Genomic DNA, 9,737 nt, shown 5'->3' on the forward strand with positions numbered 1-9,737 from the left:
ACATTTGTTGTTAAATGTGCTAAGATAGCTAATAGACTTGTTAGTAATGATTGCTTTCATATTATTCAACCAAAGACATTTGATGTTTGAGATATGTTAGCAAATGAGCATTCATCTAGACATAGAGCTTGCTTAGAATTGTGTCTAGGCTTAAGGTTGATAGTTTGATTGATCATTTTCCATCCTTAGTTCGATACTTGATCACCCAAGGTCTAATCCCTATGCCCATGAGTTCTCTTTTTCCTTAGTAAAGAAAGTCATTTCATTTATCATTAATCATTAGTTTAGAAACCTTTTGAATCATTGGTTGCACTTAGATTAAGTGAGTACTTGCATTCTCAGTGCTTTGATATCCCTCAGAACTGGTTCGACAATCACTATACTACAACATTTGTCTTAGGAGCCTTGAAAACTCCTAATATCAAATTGGCGCCGTTGCCAAATTCTGAGTAGATTTGAACATTGAGATTTAGTCACTTACTTAAGACTAAGTCATTTTTATTTTGTTTTGTTACTGATTCTTCTTCTTCGCCTACCTTTAACTTTCAGGTGTATGAACTTGAGGAACAGGGGTCCATCAAACCTAGTTCCAATATTAGCAGACATCAGAGCTTTAGAGAGAGAGTGTGCTAGAGCTAGAAGAGAAGAAGAGCAACAAGCCCACTTGCAGGAATTGGACGTTGATATGGCAGATCCACAACAAGGGGCAGAACACCAACCGCGGGTAGCTCGACCCATTGGTACTTATGACCGCCCCAACATTCATGGTTATAGACTGGGAATCAGAGCACCGGCTGTGGCAGCCAACAACTTTGAGGTCAAGTCAGGACTCCTCAACGTGATCGAGAACAACAAGTATCATGGCTTGGCTCTAGAGGACCCATATGATCACTTGGACAGGTTCGACAGCTACTGTGGGTTGTCAAAAACCAATGGTGTGTCAGAGGACGCCTTGAAGCTGAAGTTATTCCCTTTCTCTTTGGGAGATAAGGCACGTCAGTGGGAGAAGTCTCTACCCAGCGACTCTATCACTACTTGGGATGAGTGCAAGAGAGAATTCTTGGAGAAGTTCTTCTCTACTTCAAGAACTGCTAAGCTGAGAAATGAGATTTCCAGCTTTCAACAGGAGAACTTAGAAGGCTTCAGTGAAGCCTGGGAGAGATTCAAGGGCTACCAAGCTCAATGCCCACACCATGGTTTCTCTAAGGAGAGCTTGCTGAGCACATTCTACCGTGGTGCTCTTCCTAAGTACAGGGCCAGACTGGATACAGCTAGCAATGGGTTCTTCTTGGGGAGAACTGAGGAAGATGCAGAGGAGCTGGTTGACAACATGGTAAAGAGTGATGCAGTCTACAGTGGAGACCACGACAGAAGCAGTCGAACAGATGATAAGCAGACGAGGAAGGAGTTGAAAGCTCTACAGGATAAGATAGACATCCTTCTTGTTGATAAAGCCACACAAGAGCAGCTGCACTTTGTTGGTAACCCAAACCAAGAAGCAACACATGTTGTCCATGAAGTTGAGGGTTTGGAAGGGCAAGAAGAGTTGTGTTTCATCAACAACAATGGTAGCTGGTACAAGAAAGAGCCCAACTTTCAGTACAACAACTACCAACATAAATCCTATCCTAACAACCAACAGAGTGGTTATCAGCCTAGGAACAACCAGCAAGGCAACTATCAGCCTCAGCAAAACCCTCCTCCTGGTTTCTCCAACAAAGGGAACCAGTCTTCTCAACAACAAGTTAATCCTTCTACCTCTACTCCTCAGGAAAGCAGCACTGATGTTCTACTGAAACAGATCTTGGAGTCTCAGACTAGAAGTGAAAAGCAGGTTGGATATGAGTTGAAGAACCTTCACTCCAGGATTGATGGAAGTTACAATGAGCTCAACAACAAGTTCAGGGCTTTGGAAAACCAGTTTGCATCCATGACCACTCACCAGAATCGCCAGCAAGGGTCTCTACCTGGAAAATCTGACCAAAAACCCAAGGAGTATTGCAATGTTGTCCTCTCTACCACTTCTTCAAGGATTGAATTGAGTAACCACAAGAAAGAAGTAGATGAAATTGAAAGATTGGTGTTTGGAACTGAGATTGAACAGGTTCAGCATCTGATTGTAGCAACAGCTGAAGCAAAGATTGTGGAGGAAGCTGACAAAATGGTTGAAGTAAAGATTTTGAAGGGAGATGAACCCATGGCTGAGAAACCAGTTGCGAAGAGAGCTAACCAGAAGCTGAAAGAGGTCAAGCTAGAGGACACCACTGAGGTTGAGCAGTCACCCTATGACAAGCTCCCATTTCCACAAAGGGTTCTCACCAAAGCTCAGAAGAAGGTGATTTCCAAAGTCAGAAAAGACCTAAGTGATATTGGAATTAAGCTTCCAGCGATTTCGGGTATGCGTGAAGCTCATGTCCAAATGATGCTCATCAAGGACATTGTAGACCACCAAGCAGAAGTAGCAGAGCTTCTCAACATCTCAACTTTGAAACTTGATCCACCAGTCATACCAAAGTCTCTCCCTAAACTAGAATCCCAAGGGAAGTTCACCTTGTCTTGCTCTCTTGGTAAGCTCACCTTTGATGATGCTCTTGTTGATTCTGGTGCAAGTGTTAATGTGATCTGTGAAGAGCCTTGAGATTGAACACATGGAGCCAGATACTTCCTCTCTCACGTTTGGGGATTCTTCTTCTACTACTCCTATTGGTCTCATCAAGGATTTCCCTTTGAAGATGGGATCTTGCACCATCCCTATAGACCTCACTGTCTTGAAGATGGCAACTGAGAAGAGAGTTCCATTGATCCTGGGCACACCATTCCTTACTACTGTGGGTGCTTGCATCGATTTCGCCAACAAGAAGGTCACACTCCTCAATGTCAACAAAGTTGAGTATTGTGGAACCATCACTTGTGGAGACCCCTACATTGAGAAGGATCCTCCTTCTCCACTTTCCACTTGAGGTACTTCTCTACTTTCCCTTGTATATACCATTTCATTTTTGCATATTAGCTTTCTCTTTTGGGTATCTCTCTCTACTTGACAACACAGAGACTGTGTCATTTAAGTTTGGGGGAGGTACCAAGTATTTGATCATGTTTGCTTTGTTGATTTTTCATTGAGTCTTGCATACATACCTTTTAGCATAAAAAAAAAACAAATCATATAGATTGCATTACTTGCATTTTTAGGAGAGTCTAGAGCATATAGGTTGCATTCACTTGCATTGGGAGCAATGATTTAAAATGTCTTGTAAAGAACACTATTTCACACTCTAGTAGGTATTGCATCTCTCAAAAAGCCTTGTACGTTTCGAGCCTTGAAAACTCTTCCTGAATCTCATTAGTTGCTGAAACTCAATCTTTGAAGCCAACTACAACCTTGTTTGAACTGAACGAACTTAATGCTTCTTGCTTATGGTCCCTTGTGTACAGAGTCATGGATATACACACTTGAGTTGTCACATCCTTTACGCCAATCTTTTTGAAAAACTCGAGTGGTACACCATTCCCAAAACCCTTCCCTCCTTTTGAGCTTTCATTATTTGATGAGTGAGACCTTTTTCGGAAAGCCTTACATGTGCATAATATCGAGAGTATCGGGAACGACAATGCTTGATCTTCATTCCTGCTAGATTAGGCACTCTATTGGCTAGCTATAGGTGGGGGTGAGTGTTGTGACTATGATTTGGAAGCATGAAAAGTTCGAAGGAAAAGAATAGACTCTTTGTGTTTAAATGGATAATCTTATTGGAATTAGTAGATAAGTGTCTAGCTCGAGTTTATGAAAAGTCTTGGCCCCCGGAAAAAAAAAAGGAATACAAAAGAGAAAAAAAAAAAAAAAAAAAAAAAAAAAAAAAAAGGGGCTAGCAAAGTTGTTTAGAGCTAAGATTTGTTTTGAAGTGGAAAAAATCCTTTATAGATTTCAAAGAAAAATAGTTTTATGTGCAAAGTGTTCTTGGGATCTTTTGGTGAGAGATGAGAGTTGGGTTTGACATTATGAAGTGATTGTGTAACTTGTATGTTTGGGAAAAGGGTAGAACAATGGAGATTGAGCATTGTATGCATGAGTTGGTCCCTTTCTTAGATATATTATGTGCAATGTCAAGGCTACTTGTCTCGAGAGTAAACCACCTTTAAAGATCATGTGTTTTGAACCTCTTGACTCACTTGAATAAAAGCCTTCCCTTTACTCAACCAAATGATTTGGACCAATTGACCATTTGCAAGAATTCACTTGATGTTTTATGCTTAATGAATGTGAGAGTTGGTTGATTTGAATGTGTGGATGCTTGATGATGAGTATAAGGGCAAAAGGAGTTGAGATAGACCTAGAGAAGCTAGAGTGTGATAAGAAAGTGTGCTCATGTTGGATTAGATGTTGAATTGAGTGCTAGTTGTGTTTCTTTTGGCTATGAGCTCCCATCTTCAAACCTCTCTCCCTATGAGTTCTAGAAAGTTCACTTGTGGACAAGTAAAAGAACAAGTTTGGGGGAGTTGATATCTTGTATATTTCCATTGTTTTATCCATTCACCCATGTGCATTTTGATCATATAGACTAGGATTTAGCCATGTTTAGGTTGCATTTTGCATACATAAGTCTTTATCAGGTATTGGAGTACCACATGGAGTTCTCGGAGACATTTGGGTGTGTTTGGAGCTCGAAAGAGGTGTAAAGATGATCATTGGACGAGTAGAGCGTTGGGAGCAACTTCCCGGAGCGACACCAGCAAGTCGCTCTGACCTGCCTTATCAGAGCGACCTTACCAGAGCGATGCGGAGAAGTCGCTCGCCATTTCATCCCGGTGGAAGCTGAAAACTGACCCGGAGTGACCTATCAGAGCGACCACTCCAGGTCGCTCCCGAAGCCCAGAGCGACTTGGTCAGAGTGACACCCCGAGGTCGCTCGCATTTCTATCGCGTGACGACAACACAATGGAGCCGGAGCGACCTCTCAGAGCGACCCACTGAGGTCGCTCCCGAAGCCTGTAGCGACCTTACCAGAGCAACGCAGAGAAGTCGCTCGCGTTTTCATCGCTCGGAGACATGAAAACGGGCCGGAGCGATGTCTCGCAGCGACCCCTCCAGGTCGCTCCCGAAGCCTGGAGCGACCTCTCGGAGCGACTACTGGAGGTCGCTGCGCGCCTATTGTTTGCTCGAATTCAGTTTACTCAAGGGCCTTTTGGTCATTTCATTATGCACGTTTTTACTTTTCAAAACCTATGTTTTAAACATCTTTTGTGGCCGGCAGGCAGATTATCTTGGATCTATTGAGAAATACACAAAAACTCTCTTGAGAAGTTCATCTCTGGGATTTTGATTGTTGTGTTCTTGTGTTATTGTTGATTTCTTATCTATTTCTCTACATGATTAATCTGAAATCCAATATGGGTTTAAGGGGAATCATGGAGATTAGTGAGTAATCACTTTTTGAATTCATGGGTTAGGGAGATTAAGGGTGATTAGGTTAGTTCTAGGATGTTTTAGTGTAGATCATTCTTGTTCCTTGCTAGTAGAGTATTCATAATGCATCTTCTGAGTTGGCCACTCAAAAGTTGATCAATAGACATTTCCCACCCAAAAGGTGTTTGATGAAATGCCTGAGACAACTCTCCTAGGCTTTTAGTATACTTTGCCAAAGACATTTGTTGTTAAAGGTGCTAAGATAGCTAATAGACTTGTTAGTAATGATTGCTTTCATATTATTCAACCAAAGACATTTGATGTTTGAGATATGTTAGCAAATGAGCATTCATCTAGACATAGAGCTTGCTTAGAATTGTGTCTAGGCTTAAGGTTGATAGTTTGATTGATCATTTGTCATCCTTAGTTCGATACTCGATCACTCAAGGTCTAATCCCTATGCCCATGAGTTCTCTTTTCCCTTAGTAAAGAAAATCATTTCATTTATCATTAATCATTAGTTTAGAAACCTTTTAAATCATTGGTTGCACTTAGATTAAGTGAGTACTTGCATTCTCAGTGCTTTGATATCCCTCAGAACTGGTTCGACAATCACTATACTACAACATTTGTCTTAGGAGCCTTGAAAACTCCTAACATCAATATCCAAAATGCGATCTACTCTTTCATCTTTCTTCTCATCCTTCTGTACAAAATCAGTTGCCAAAAGGACCACTCCATCTATGTGGAATTCCATGAATGAATGCAAAATCCCCTACAAACAATCAAATCATTAGTAAAGTGAACAAGACAATAAATATTTTAATTTGAAAAATATATGCATACATTTTCTGGGAATAAGTTCTCAACGCCAATGATATCTTCATAAGAACATTTTGCACATCCTCTCCAATTACCAGACAGTGGACCTGTAAAATTTTTACTGACTTTTCTGCCACAAATCTCTCCTAAAGCAGGAACAGTTTCCATTATCTAAATTTGGAAACCAAACAAGAATCCTTCCATCAGATAGCCTCTTTATGCTCTAATTTATGCCTTGTTTTATCAATTTGCTTCAGAAGGAAATCAAACGAATACAGACCCCATGGGTAATTCCGAACCTTCTCCAAATCCATCGCCAACTTCATGTACAGATGCGGGATATTCACCTTCTCATCCTTCCCCATCACCACACCCATAATAACGCAAATTTATTTTTCCATTTGTCTTTATCTGCTTGCTCCAAAAACCATCATCATCTTTCCATGTCACTAACCCACTGTTATTCTCTTGCTTCACTTTCAGACCAGTGACAGCATGATACTCTTGCAATCCAAAACGCAGAGGTCTCCTAGCGAAAGTGAACCACTTCTCATGTCTCTTGCTTGTCATCAACTCCTTACACAAGAAAGAGTGTACCAACCTCGCCGAAAACTTCAGATCATTCTTCTGGATAACCATAATCTGTGAAAAAATGGGATCTTTCATAACTTCATCGAATTCTAGCTCCATTTTTTCTTTCAGCAACTCGGGAAGTTTTAGTCGGCAGCTGTTATTAATCTTCTTAACCTGAGGTTTTAATCCCTCACCGTATAAACGATTAGGAAACTCCAACTCCATACCTGAAAATTGAAAACAATACAACATATATCTATTAATAACAAATATCACAGCTCAGTTAAATAATGTCTCTTAATACTTTATCAATAGCCAATGTCAAAGAATTAGCATTCTCACTGTATTAATTTCAATTTTATGGTGTTTTAATTTTTTTTTTTTTTTTAAAACCTAAAATTCCTAAATCTATCCCAAAAATATGATTTAAGCCATGATTGTGTACAAAATCTTCTCTAATCATCACCTTAACACATGATTGAAGCCTAAACATCCTAACTAACTCAAAAAATTTACCTTTTACCTTTCTATTTTCAAACTCTAAAAAGAAGTGGAGATAGAGTTTCATACCTTTGCAGAACGAACTAAAGAGTGATAGATTCGTAAAAAGCTCACGAAATTGTATGGGTTAGGCCAAATAATCGTCCAAATCAGAGTGAAATAGAGTGAGTTAGGGTTAATGAACTTGGGTGAGAATTTGATTTTGTCTCCCTTTATTCGTGAATGGGAAATTATGGGTTTCATCCCAGAGAAATCGAGTTTAAAGAGTTGAAATCATGCTTGGTCGGTTCAAATCAAGTGGGAATCAATCCGGATATAATCATACAAAACCAAAAAAATCGATTTGGGATTCTTTCCTCGGCACGGGATCGATCGATCTATTCATACAGATCGGTCGATCTGTGTAAATCGACCTTCGCCGATCGAGTGAAATGGACCAGGTCGATCAGTATATATTTCGCGTTTTTTTTTGTTCTGAATAATGATCGGGATCGATCGATCCACTATAACTTGTAAAGTGGCATCGATCGATCCCCCTTGTCGAACTCAATATATATCTTTTTAAAAAAATTACAATTTTAAGGGCATTACTGCCATTTTGGAAAAAATTAGTATAATAGGACATAAAGTAGTATAAATTAGTCTAAAGGCACATAGTTACCATTTTTTTGCTCTAAAAAAACAGATTTCCATTGTTTTTTTGCATAATATGCTAAAAAGCCCAAATATTGTAGAAAATTTAAAACAAGGACCCAAAATTAATTTGTCAAAATATAATGAAAAAACACACGCTTTGTCCCTTTAGTATAAAATCAACTTTAGTTTGACCATATACTATATTTTTTTCATAATCCCAAAATTTCCTTGATTAATCAAATAAAATACAATTTAAAAGTAGTTTAAATATTAAAACATATTAGGAATATAAATAAAAATTAAAAATATTTTTGATATAAAAGTTAAAAAAAAATTAAAACAACAAAAGCCCCAAAATTAATTCTTGATAAAATATTCATCACAGAAGAAGAGTTTGTGAAAATCATAAGAAAAACTATAGAGAAATTATATTTTGATGAAGAACAAGTGCTTAATTACAATTTTTGTTTTATTTTGACAAGAAAATCACAAGTAAAAAGCTTTCCAAATATTTTTAGAATATTTTGTAACTGAATTTTGAGAAATATGGATATTCTTATCCGTAAAAATGCAGCTTCTACACTGTTAGAGAGCAAATAACTAATATGTAAGTAGATTCTACCATACGTAAACTTTTCGGTGTCTAGATTTCGTATTCATAAAACTTTAGAATTTAGAAGCTGCATTCGGAATAAATGTAGCTACCTTTAGAATGCGTAGACTTCGCATTCCTTTGAAATTTTTTGTAGAAGATGACATCTTCTTTCTGTAAAACATAATTAAAATTTTAAAAGTAAGAAGTTTTAGAACTCCAAAACATATATACCAGTATGTATATATGTGTATTTCATCAACTATTTTTTATAAATTTTTTTATTCATAAAACTATTTATTTCATTAAGTTTGATAAATAGAAAGTATGATTGGGGCAAAAATGGGACAAAAACAAATTATACTAAAAAGATAAAAATGATTTTTTTCATTCTATTTTGACAATTTTCTCCCAAAATTTGCTATGTTACAATAGATATACGTTAAAAAAATTTAACCATTTTGCGAAGGGCCCAGAAAAAAATTTCAGCGGGTACCTAACACCTCGAGAAAGGAGAGGGGTGCAAAAGATTTCTCTATAAAGTTTTCATACAACCATCAAGCTCACACTTTCTTATTTGTTCCCGTTATGACCATCGTCGAATCTCCGTCGGTTTCAGATTGTGATCTTGATCAGTTAAACTTCACCTATCTCCCAAAAAAATCTCGGTAAAAGCCTAGACTAATCTTTGAAATCTATAGAATCACAATGGGAAAAAATGTAGGAAAATTTGCCAAATATAACTCAAAACTTGATTTTAATCCTAAAAGTATCCCAAACTTGAATCAAATGCAAAAATAACCAAAAAACTAGTTAAATTACAATCAGTCCTTTACGACCAAACAAAAAACTATAATTCATTTTTATGATTATAACCCCCTAAAGTCTTATGAGATTTTGTAAGTCTTCTGAGGTTTTGAAAATCTTCTGAAAGTCTTCTCATATAGTAGATCGTAAAAATAATTCATAAATTTTGTAAAAAATATTTTGATATGGGAAAAATTGAAATCATGTAATTATAAACAGTTGTAATAAATTGAATTGTTTTCAACATAGATGAGTGAAAGTAGTGAGTCATGATATTCTTTGGTTTAGGATTTGACAACATATGTTGTAGTATTGTATGTATTCTTAGGGTTAGATTTTGAAAGCTTAACATTTTTTTGAAAAATTAAATTTTGACATATATGTGTTTAGTTTTGTGTATATTAA

The 9,737-nt window shown here is 37.5% G+C and overlaps 1 non-coding gene across 1 annotated transcript; it reads right to left on the bottom strand.

Annotated features, from left to right (window-relative positions):
* Positions 1 to 1,093: 1,093 nt before the first annotated feature.
* LOC125584608 lies at positions 1,094 to 1,200 on the bottom strand. The gene has a single exon (XR_007321520.1). It is a non-coding gene; the product is annotated as a small nucleolar RNA R71 (small nucleolar RNA).
* Between the last annotated feature and the right edge of the window lie 8,537 nt (positions 1,201 to 9,737).

The sequence above is a fragment of the Brassica napus genome, chromosome C3, assembly GCF_020379485.1.
Source record: "Brassica napus cultivar Da-Ae chromosome C3, Da-Ae, whole genome shotgun sequence".
Lineage (NCBI taxonomy): Eukaryota > Viridiplantae > Streptophyta > Magnoliopsida > Brassicales > Brassicaceae > Brassica > Brassica napus.